Source organism: Schistocerca cancellata, chromosome 8 (assembly GCF_023864275.1).
Source record: "Schistocerca cancellata isolate TAMUIC-IGC-003103 chromosome 8, iqSchCanc2.1, whole genome shotgun sequence".
Taxonomy (NCBI): domain Eukaryota; kingdom Metazoa; phylum Arthropoda; class Insecta; order Orthoptera; family Acrididae; genus Schistocerca; species Schistocerca cancellata.
Window position 1 is genome coordinate 3,813,432 of NC_064633.1, and position 12,599 is coordinate 3,826,030.

Here is a 12,599-nt window from a genome sequence, read left to right on the forward strand (position 1 = left end):
TACAGATAACATTTAAAGTAGTTAATGTCAAACTTTAGGGCTGACAGCACCACCAAGCCTGTATGGCCTACCAAAAATTCACAAGAAAGAGGTTCCATTATGTCCGATTTTAAACGCAATAAACGTGCCGACATATGGCATTGCCAAACATCTGGCACAGCTGTTAAAACCACTCATAGGGAACTGTCCCCATCGTATGAAAAACTTGTCAGAATTCATCAAGTTACTGCAAGAAATGCACTCGGATGAAGATGATCTGTTAGTCAGCTTCGATGTGATGTCATTATTCACACGGATGCCACTGGAAGATTCTCTAGCACTGCTCGAGGGAAACTTCGATGAGGACACAGTCAAACGCTTTTGGCATGTACTAACCACCAAGTTCTATGAGCAAATAGATGGAGTTGCTATGGGTTCCCCCTTAGCACCAAGCATGGCTAATTTATACTCGGAATACTTTGAGGAGGTACCATTGGATACGGTTCCACTGAAACCGAAAGCATTTTACAGATATGTGGATGACACCTTTGTGGTATGGCCACATGGTGAAGATAAACTACTTGAGTTCCTAGAGCACCTCAGTGGTATACGTGAAAACATCAAGTTTACCATGGAGATAGAGAAAAACGGAAGCCTACCCTTCCTGGACATCCTGGTTACAAGAGGAGGCACACTGGGACATTCGGTATATAGGAAGGAAACACATACGGACCTATATGTCAATGCTATGAGCTGTCACCATCCAGCGCAACGCAGCTCTGTTCTTAACACCTTGGTACACAGGGCGGGGTCCATTTGTGACAAGAAGAGCTTACCGAGTGAATTACAACACCCAAAAGAAACCTTCAGAAGAAATGGCTACAGTGAGAAACTAATAGGAAGAGCTTTGAGGAACAATAAGAAGAGAGACCAGAAGAGGACGACACAAGAAGTGCATTCCTGCAGTATGCGGGACCACTGACAGCGAAGATCGCAAGAATACTTAAGAAGCACCGAGTGAAGACCATCTTTCATGCAGCAAAGAAAATCGAGGATATTCTTGGATCGACCAAAGACACACTAGGACTAATGACACCTGGTGTTTATAGAATAGGATGCGAATGTGGAATGCAGTACATAGGGCAGACGCTACATTGCAATACACAGCATTGTACGGAACATATAAGAAACGTGCATCTTGGACAGGTTGACAAGTCCGCAGTGGTGAGACACAGGATCAATGAAAAGCATACCTTCGAATTTGAAGAAACAAAGAAGTTATGCAGTGCCAGCGGATTTTGGGATTCGGTGATAAAAGAAGCCGTAGAGATTGATCTGCACGGAAATTTAATTAATCGAGACATTGATTACCATCTCAGTACAGCTTGAGGTCCTGCAATTAGGAAAATTTGGGAAGAACGCTTCGGTCTGAAGGGGACCGTGGCTGGCACTGATATGAACAGATACCGGGAATCGACACCCACACACCCTTCTCCCCCAACACTGGTGGTGCCGAGCACCCAGTGCAATTCCTCTGGCACAGTGGCTACAAAGGTGCGCGACAGACTGTGTCCCGACACTTTGCCTGAAGGTGATGGATATGCAATCAATTGAAACATTGCAGCTAGAAGATGATGCGACTTGGCTGATAACCAGTGAAGGTTTCATAACATAAGGAAATATGGAAAAGGTATCAATAATCAGCAGCCAAATAAGTGCCTGAAAAGGTCCAGCCAAGTTGATATGGATTCGGTCCTAATACGGTGTGGGTGCTGGCCAAGGGGTGTCTGATGTTGATTTAAACACTTGTGGCAGGCTGTGATGAGGTGTTCTACCTTGCAATCAATTTGTTGAAGCAGTGGACCTACGACTAATGCAGATATACGCTTGAAACTGGCAATGGGGAAAACATCAATAGTCTGTCGTGCTTCTGTGGTAAGGTGAAAACACCAGTTATCCTGAGTAGACAATGAAGCAGGCCCTGTGGGCAACTGAGACAATGTGTCTGTATTAGTGTGCCACAATGTTGGCTGAAAAGACAGAGTATGTAGCAATAAAATGAAATTCAAAAGAAACGAAAGCATCAAAGTCAAACAGATCATTAGTGTGAGGATTGTCAATAGCCAACTAATTGCAAGGATTGACTACTGATTTGTAAGCTGTGGCAGTCATAAATTGGCAAAGAACAGGAATAAGCTTTTTATTGTAGCTGACTAGATGGTGTTTTATGGAAGCAAGTGGTGGGAAGCCCAGCCATGCGTGCAGTTGAAAGTTCAGGAACAAATACAGCTGCTCTGGTGTCCAGATGTACTGATAACAGTTTCATGTTGCACAAAGCACTAGGGGCACAATGGAAGCACCAGTGGGATCCTTGTTGTTGTTCCTGATGATGTTGCCCATTGCAACTAGATTACCTTGTGTGCAGGGCAGCAACTTGTTCTTCACTTGGCAAGCTTATTTTGCTATGTGCTGATGTTGTTCACTAATGCTGTTAGACCTCTCCCCCCCACCCCCCACCCCTCCCCCTTCCCCCCTTCTATTTGATGCCACATCATCGTAAACTGCTTCAAAGATGGATCCAGATGGTGAAGGGTGTACTGCAACCTTCCTCCTCAGGTGCTAGGGGAAGGATCACATACCTGACCATGGAGTTGCCTAGGATTTGTTAGGGGGCTGAGAAAGAAAGTGACATGTAGAGTGATGTGGCTGATTGTGGCACAAAGAAGAATTTGATGCAAGTGGCAATGGCATAGGTGCACGAGTGATGACAAGGAGACAACAAACTATATGAGATCAAAGGAGAGTGAAGTCAGTCCCAAAAAGGGGGCTAATTGGCACAGCAACTAACTCATGTGAGGAGAAATCTATGACAAAAACAAAGCCTTAGAAGTGTCTGTGTCCGTTACCCAACATGCAGAGCCGATGGTCAGTAGCTTGCCAATCTGCAGCAGGGACGTCACTGGAGCAGCTGAACAACATGCTACTCAAACTGTGTGAAGTGGGCCATGGTAGGTTGGCAGTGATGGTGTAGTAATGCTAGGGTAACTACACTTAGCGTACCTGCTCAGTAGTTCTAGCAACTTGACCAAAATTATGAGGTGGATGCTGATTATGATTCCAGCTTGTATTGCCTTTTTCGGATTCCTTGTCCTTGGCCTCTCTCTATTAGTATGATAATTATTTGGTGGACCCTATTCCTGATTCTTGTAATTATTCCCCTAATTTCTCCTGTGATGATGATTATTATTAATCCAATTTCCATTCCAACTTTCCTATGTGAAATGACTTTGTCACTAACCCTGTTAATTTCTTTCAAAAGCCCTACCCAGCGTGCTTCATTATTTTAGAAGTTGTTCAACTGATCTGGCTCATACCCTAACCACTACAAAATACTTTCAGGTAATATTCTCTTCAGTGCATAAATTTTAGTCAGTCATCAAAAGGATGGTTCAAATGGACAAGTTCCTTTACTTGTTTTTTACAAAATTGTTTCATCCCCCTCCGTGCCCCTGTAACTTAGTGCATTGAGGATTCGCTTTTACTTCTGGCCAATTCTGGTTCTGACCAAAATTTATTAAGGAAACACTTTTTCAAACTCTTGATATGTTAACTCTTGTGTACAAGTTCAATTTGCCCAAGATAGCACCTACCCTCCCAAAGAGCTATCCATATGTGTTACTTGAAGATTGGCAATAATATCAGGATTGAAATTATCTTTGCGGTAGTGTAAGAAATTGAAAGGATGCAACACACCCTCTCTGACAATTTTCCATGGAATGTTGTACAATATATTACAATATGTACTGAAAAAGGTTTTTGAAGCAATACATTCAGGCAATTCACATAATTGTTCATCAACATTAAGTAAATTATTCTCCAAAGTTTATGCACTATTCTCACATTCACTGTCCTTCTCACAAATGGCTATTTCAGCTCCAACAACATATTTATTTAAATTACAAAATTTTTGTGTCTCAGCTACTACCATTGGATTCATCATTATTACGGAAATTAAGTTCCAAATTTTAAATCTTAGTTTTCAATTCAGCTTCCTAATCAGTTATTTTTTTATCAACAATTTGAACCTTGGATTCTGTATTGACGACTTTGTCATCCAATTTTTCAGTTTTTAAATTTACATTTTCAGCTTGATCTCTTTGCTCATTTTTTACTGCAGTGATTTGGCTATTCAGGTTTTCTTTGAATGTCAAACTTTGATTCCCTATTTCATTTTTTATTATATAAGTTTTTGACGTTTTGATATCCTAGCTCACTTCTTACAGCATTACACTTTTCCAGTATCACCTTAGTCATGCTACTTAAACTAATCTAACAATAGTTTGTTTCATGAATGTGTTAAATTTTCAATGCTCTTACTCAGTTGTTGTCCTGAATGGTTCCCTTCAGATAAGTTCTGCACTGAACCACTTTTCTCTTTTGTGCACAACATTTTCAGAAGTTCAGTAGTAATGGATGTATTAAAGGATCAAGATTCAGTCCAGATACACAAAATGAACTGTTAGATATCAATTTTGGATTTGAATTTTGACTTCATTTTAGTTTTACAATGCACAGTACATGGTTTCTAATGCAGCACACAATACATTGGAGCATTATCTGTAATATTTTAGTTTAGTGAGAATATTTTGTCAGTTGTTACATGTAAGCATAAAATTAATTTGACTTTAGAATGGAAAAATATGAGTGGAAACATAATTTTGCTGGTGAATGTCTCTCAAAAGCCACGTTACTTTCTGCCATTTAACTTGATCAAATCATGGAAAAGTCATGTAAATGTGTAAAATAATGACTTGTATTTAAGATGTACTAGAATAAAATTCATTACTCATTACTTAAACAGTTACCTTTTGATTATTAAAATGTTGTTGACTTTATGAAAATAATTTTCATTTAATGTAAAATCACTTATCTGCCAAATGTAAACAATGTCCTGTAACCATCTATTTTAACTGTAATTATTTGACATACATATTGTTGCTTTTGTAAATCTTTGATTTTTCCTCATATGAAAACATATTTTTGTCTAAATTTATAACTATGTGGTAACATAGTGACTATGCAACGCCTTTGACTGACAGAATAAACATTGCTGCCCTGTGCAGTAGAGTGAATGAAAAATATCTCTGATTTAGTATGTGTCGAAAATCTTGCCAGTGTAGATCATGATGTAATTCTGTTCAACGAGTAAAGTAAGGATTTGCCTACCACAATCTATATGCCATTTATTACTTATGCACTCTTTATGGTACCGCAACTCCTACAGCAGCAACCCAATCTATTGTGCCACATTGTGATTTTGTGCAAATCTTCCATGCTGATTGGGTACTCAAAAATGCTGCCATTGTTTGCCACATTGTCTCACTGTGTCTATGATGGCACCAAGGATATTTTGAAAACAGTGCCACAATTTAGTAATAACATTCTGTGTGACATCTTGCAAAGTAATTTACAGACACATTACCGAGTAAAGTAACAGCAATGGCGACCTGTTTATCCTGCAACTGTTACCTTGTGTTCTCCTAGTTTTTGCACCTAACCCTAGACTTCTGTACCTTTCCAGTGACTTTGAGAGTGGTATTCTCCAGGCACAATGCTATATAGATGCTCTTAATGGCTCCTTTCCAACACATCAACAATGGACTCTGTCAAATCACCTGCCATTATCTTGTCTATCATTACAAAGGATGGACAGCAAATTATGATGGCCAATCCTGCCATGTTGTCTAAGTCTCATGTTGCAACTATTTCTGCACTGTTTGTTGCAGTGCACTGAACAATGATGCCCGCACTTGTTTTAGCCATGCCTCCTGCACTGCGTACCATGTTAAACATAACCACCATCACACACCTCATGTCCCAGGCCTCTCAGGTGCATTCTGCATGCAGTACTGACATACTCAGGAGGCCTGAACTTTTGCAACATTCACCACTTCAGGTTCCATCTGCATGGCGTCAACCCATGTATCTGATGCCACATCCACACCAGCCGTGTCGCACACTTTTGATGTCTCGTATGCCACTCTCCCTAATGGGATGCACCTATTTGATTTACCAAGTATTATACATCCTGTGCCTGTGACCTTGGTTTTCAAGCCATGGAACACCACGCTTCTGTGACTGCCCCATCAGTACAGTATGTTGCTCAAGCTCTGTGCTCCATATGACATGACGTCGGCACTATTCGTGTTGCATGCTTCTACATTGCTGCCAGACAGGCACTTCCAAAAGAATGCAGCTACTACTTACTACATGCTCCATCGCTCCCATGCTGGTTGCATCAGTCAGCACCATGCTCTGGTCAGTCCTACATGCACAATCCACAGACAATCTTCAAATCAACTGGCCTTGTCTTAAAGTGCCTCATTCCATACCAACCTTCCAGCAGTCTTGGTCGCTATGCAAGTGCTTTTTTTACTCAGCCACCTCAATGAAGACACAACCATAATCAGTGACCTACTCCTGGCAGCATCCACTCGCAACGAGTATGAGATGACTAAGGCTTTGCTACTGTAGTGCCTCTCATGCTCCCCTCAGAGACAAACCAATGCCTATGGATGCAGACTGATCCTATGCTGATGCCTGACTGCCCACTCTGGACACTGTGGCTTTTGAAACTTCCCACACAACTCCAGACAGCAATGCTGTAACATGAGAATGACACCCTTAACACAAAATTCACCCCCTGGTACAGCATCATACTCCCATTAACAGTTACTCTGACGTCAGTAAGGCCATTGATCCACTTGGCTATGAGGCTAACTGACTACCACTGAATCGGCCTGAGCCCCCCACTTGCTGCCGGCCACCACCACTGCCTCTGCTCCATGCAGCCATGACATGTCTGAGATTGGCTTACTCTGGCTTACCCAGATGGGTACAGTGGCCTGCTGTAGGTGTGCCAGGCTGCTCTGCAACTACAAAATGCCTTAATTAACTGCACTTGCACAGTTCTGCCAACTCAGGTCACCCTTCCAATGGTTCATGTTATTTGTTTATGATTATCTGACGCAAACCTACATACTTACTGACACAGATGCTGATGTCAGCACCTCCCACCAGGACTACTCTCTTGACACCGTTGCTCAAACTATGTGCCCAAATGACACTGTCATCATAGTCACTGGCACCATCTCAACTACTTTGGACTCGGGGGCTGAGAGCCGCATGCACTGGACCTTCCTCGTTGCTGAGATGGTCGAGCCAGTCCTGGGAGCTGTCTTCCTGCATCACCATCACCTGCTTCCTGACCTCACCCATGGTTTGTTATTACCCAGTCGTTGGAGTTATCAGCAAAGTTCTCCCCAAATATTCCTGTCCATCTTCCACCTCTTCATCACACGGAGGTACATCAGCAGACCTCCTCCTAAAGTGCTCAGTGCTCTTCAGCAGACTTTGCTCTCTGATGTCCAATTATTCTTCACTGCACATCATAAATGATATCACGAGACACAAAAACGTGGACCTTAGGCAGCATATCGCTGACACTGCAGGATCACTTCATGGTGCCAAGCACAACATTGCTGTCCTACAATGTTCACAGCAGCCACGCCACACGTCTGCCTCTTTGAAGGATGCCCATGTACTTTGAGAGCCCATCTACAGGGAATCTAAACAGATTAGTGAAGTGCTGTATCCAACTTCAGTGCATGACTCTGATAGTGCACCCACTGCTCTGCCCAGTGACTGTGCTCTTCAACATGGCATGTTTCCGACCACATATGTGCACCCTACAATCAGGCCACATGCAGTTTTTGCTCTTTGCCATGGTACTGATCTTTGTACAAACACAATACCCAGCCTCTTGTCCGATGTAGACTGTGACACCTCCCTTCCCACAAACTTAGAGCAGTGAAGGGCACCTGCACCGTGGACGAACTAAAGGAGGCAGGCCCCCTATATAAAGCTTGTTTTAAAGAAAGACAAATCACCTGTGTGGCAACTACTGGTGGCTCAATGACTGAACTATTGTAGACAGTTATCTGGTCCATAACTTAGAGGACTTCACTCAAATACTAGATACTAAACTCGGCCCCAACAGGCCATGAAGCCCCAACAGTACCAACTGGCCGCAGCGTCAACCTCAGCCCACGTGCGTCACCGGACGTGGATATGGAGGGGCATGTGGTCAGCACACCACTCTCCCAGCCGTTTATCAGTTTACGAGACCAGAGCCACTATTTCTCAGTCAAGCAGCTCTTCAGTTTGCCTCAAAAGAGCTGAGTGCACCCTGCTTGCTGACAGTGCTCACCAGACCAGATGGTCACCTGCCCAAGTGCTAGCTCGGCCCGACAGTGCTTAACTTTGATCATCTGACGGGAACTGGTGTTACCATTGTGCCAAGACCATTGGCTCAAATATTAGCTGGTGCCAAAATATTCAGCATTGTGGAGTGTAAAACAGCATCTCTCCTGATTCCCACGGCGCAAGAGGACATACCGAAGACAATCACTACACCTTCCAGATTCTTTGAGTTTTTGGATATGCTTTATGGATTAAAAAACGCCTCATAAACATGGCAACATTTTAGTGACAAAAGTGATGTTTAGTCTACCATTTTGTTATGCCTACATTCAACGACCTTGTATTCTCACCTTCAGTGGAAGAGCACAAGGCTCACTTACAAGAAGTCCTTGACAGACTATCTGCCCATGGCATCGTCACTGATGAAGACAAATGTCAGATACAGCAAGCCTACATGACATTCATTGGCCACCACGTTAAACATGTCAGGCGTCTGCCTAACACTGGAGAAGACTGACCCGATACAACTCTTGCCACCCCCCTCCACCTAACAAGATTCACGCAGATTGTTAGGTGTCATAAATTTCTACAGGAGACGCATCCCATACACAGCTGAGACTCTTCTTCCTCTGACCGAAGTCTTGTGCAGGAAGAATGCTGTGAGAAAATGCCACCTTGAGGGACACATGCTGTGCAGTCCACCTTTAATAAAATCAAGGATGACTTACTGCATGCAACTACTGCATGCAACTGTCTCATCTCCCAATACCCATCTTACTAAAACAGCAGATGTGATTGTCCTTGCTATCTGTGCCATGTTACAACAGGAGATAGCCCTTTCCCTAGCCTCAAACTTTCAGACACGTGGCATAAATGATCAATCTTTGATCATGAGCTACTTGCCATCTATGGCTTGCACAACATACCTTCCCTGGCTTCCCCAAACCAATTTGGTGTGATGTGTGCTGCAACCAGATCCAACCAGTTGTCCTAAAACGGGATGAGGGGAACCATTTCTGATCCAGTGTATCATAATTCATTGTATACAATGTTCTGTTCATTAATTGGAATTCTCATTTCACAGCTTCTTCCTTCTCTAGTGCCTCCATGATGTACAGTATTGCAGAATCTTACCTTTGTTCAGCTGCAGTATTCATTAGTGTAGCAATGACTGGGATATCATAAATACATGTAAATTTAATTAATAGATGTCACAGAAGGCAACTGGTAGTGTTATGATGTGAACATGTATTCCTGAAGTGGAATGTGCATCTTGAAAACTATCTTGATAGATCCTGGAGTGTTGTCAGGCAACAACCTCAAGGTGCCTCCCCCCCCCCCCCCTCTCTCTCTCTCTCTCTCTCTCTCTCTCTCTCTCTCTCTCTCTCTCTCTCTACCCCTTTCTGTTCTTTAGAGTAATTCTTTTTGGACTTCAGGATTGTTGTAGAGCTGTAAGCATGACAGCTTACACCACCAGAGTATGGTAATGATCTCATTCTTTTCCAGTCACTTGCTCCAGTGATATACAATAAACTGCTGCCCTAAGAGCATCAATTCTTTCTCATAATCTGTATAGAATCATAAATATATATAATTAGACCCAGTTGCCTTCATGCTATTGAATGGCTTTGGTTGATTTTATATTTTGTGACCTCTTACCTATGTGGCACTGGTTGGTAACATACAGTTCACCAGTTCAATCCTGCCCCCTGAAATTACATATCATTTAATATTTGTGATTGCTGAAGGTTCTCAACTTGGGTATTTACAGAATACTGGAATTAGTTAGAACATTCTGTATGTGTATACCTAGGAAAACATTCCATTGGGGCATTCCGCTGTGCTCTGTGTTTATACTTGCTTGTGTATTCAATAATTGTGCTTTCACAGTGACTTGACAGTTCTTGTTGATGACCCTACCCATGTAATTGGAACATGATTCTGGATTCCATATGACACAGTTTAGAGGAGGCTAAGTGATTCAGACTTCTATATTACCATGACTCCAGTAAGGATACTCAATAACTATTTCAACCTGAGTACAAGCAGTACATTCCTTCTTTGGCCTGTGGTGTAGAGGTACTAATGGATAGAAAATCGATGATTACACAAATACGCATCAGGCATCCAACAGTATGTTAGCAGGGCGGTGGTGACCAGAATCACCTGAATTATCTGAAGGGATTCAACTGTATAACTAAATGATAGGTGCCATTACATGACATGTCTGGCCAACATCTGCTTTTAGAGTCATTATATAGACTGAATATGATGGAAGCTGTCAGTTTCACACATGATGGAGGGCACTGCATAGGTTGTCTTTCAAGTGTTTCTTTGGAAGAGTGTAACTACAAAAGAGACTTCAGTTGGCACCAGAAAACTGAGGCAATGAACTTGAAAATAGCACAGTGAAAGACAGTTCATAGACCTCCAAATGTTGTACCAATGAGATTCTTTGAAGATCATCAGAACATCACATTGCTAGCAAACCAAATAGAACATAAAGAGAAACGGTGACTGTTAACTCAAATCAAGGTGGCTGAGAGTTTATTGTTGTTGTTGTTGTTGTTGTTGTGGTCTTCAGTCCTGAGACTGGTTTGATGCAGCTTTCCACGATACTCTATCCTGTGCAAGATTCTTCATCTCCCAGTACCTACTGCAACCTACATCCTTCTGAATCTGCCCTCCAATGCTAAATTTGTGATCCCTTGATGCCTCAGAACATGTCCTACCAACCGATCCCTTCTTCTAGTCAAGTTGTGCCATAGACTTCTCTTCTCCCCAATCCTATTCAATACCTTCTCATTAGTTACGTGGTCTACCCATCTAATCTTCAGCATTCTTCTGTAGCACCACATTTCGAAAGCTTCTATTCTCTTCTTGTCCATACTATTTATCGTCCATGTTTCACTTCCGTACATGGCTACACTCCGTACAAATACTTTCAGAAATGACTTCCCGACTCTTAAATATATACTTGATGTTAACAAATTTGACACTTAAATCTATACTCGATGTTAACAAATTTCTCTTCTTCAGAAATGCTTTCCTGGCCATTGCCAGTCTACATTTTATATCTTCTCCACTTCGACCATCATCAGTTATTTTGCTCCCCATATAGCAAAACTCCTTTACCACTTTAAGCGTCTCATTTCCTAATCTAACTTCCTCAACATCACCCGACTTAATTTGACTACATTCCATTAGCCTCGTTTTGCTTTTGTTGATGTTCATCTTATATTCTACTTTCAAGACACTATCCATTCCATTCAACTGCTCTTCCAAGGCCTCTGCTGTCTGACAGAATTACAATGTCATCAGCAAACCTCAAAGTTTTTATTTCTTCTCCATGGATTTTAACACCTGCTCCAAATTTTTCTTTTGTTTCCTTCATTGCTCACTCAATATACTGATTGAATAACATTGGGGGAAGGCTAAAACCCTGTCTCACTCCCTTCCCAACCACTGCTTCCCTTTCATGTCCCTTGACTCTTATAACTGCCATCTGGATTCTGTACAAATTGTAAATAGCCTTTCACTTCCTGTATTTTACCCCTGCCACCTTCAGAATTTGAAAGAGAGTATTCCAGTCAACATTGTCAAAAGCTTTCTCTAATTCTACAAATGCTAGAAACATAGATTTGCTTTTCCTTAATCTAGATTCTAAGATAAGTCTTAGGGTCAGTATTGACTCACGTGGTTCCAATATTTCTACGGAATCCAAACTGATCTTCCCAGAGGTATGCTTCTACTAGTTCTTCCATTCGTCTGTAAAGAATTTGCGTTAGTATTTTGCAGCTGTAACTTATTAACTGATAGTTTGGTAATTTTCACATCTCTCAACACTTGCTTTCTTTGGGATTGGAATTATTATATTCTTCTTGAAGTCTGAGGGTATTTTGCCTGTCTCATACATCTTGCTCACCAGATGGTAGAGTTTTGTCAGGACTGGCTCTCCCAAGGCTGGCAGTAGTTCTAATGGAATGTTGTCTACTCCCAGGGCCTTGTTTCAACTCAGGTCTTTCAGTGCTCTGTCAAACTCTTCACACAGTATCATATATCCCATTTCATCTTCATCTACATCCTCTTCCATTTCCATAATATTGTCCTCAAGTACATCGTCCTTGTATAGCCCCTCTAAATACTCCTTACACCTTTCTGCTTTCCCTTCTTTGCTTAGAACTGGGTTTCCATCTGAGCTCTTGATATTCATACAAGTGGTTTTCTTTTCTCCAAAGGTCTCTTTAATTTTCATGTAGGCAATATCTATCTTACCCCTAGTGAGATAAGCCTCTACATCCTCACATTTGTCCTCTAGCCATCCCTTATTAGCCATTTTGCACTTCCTTTCGATCTCA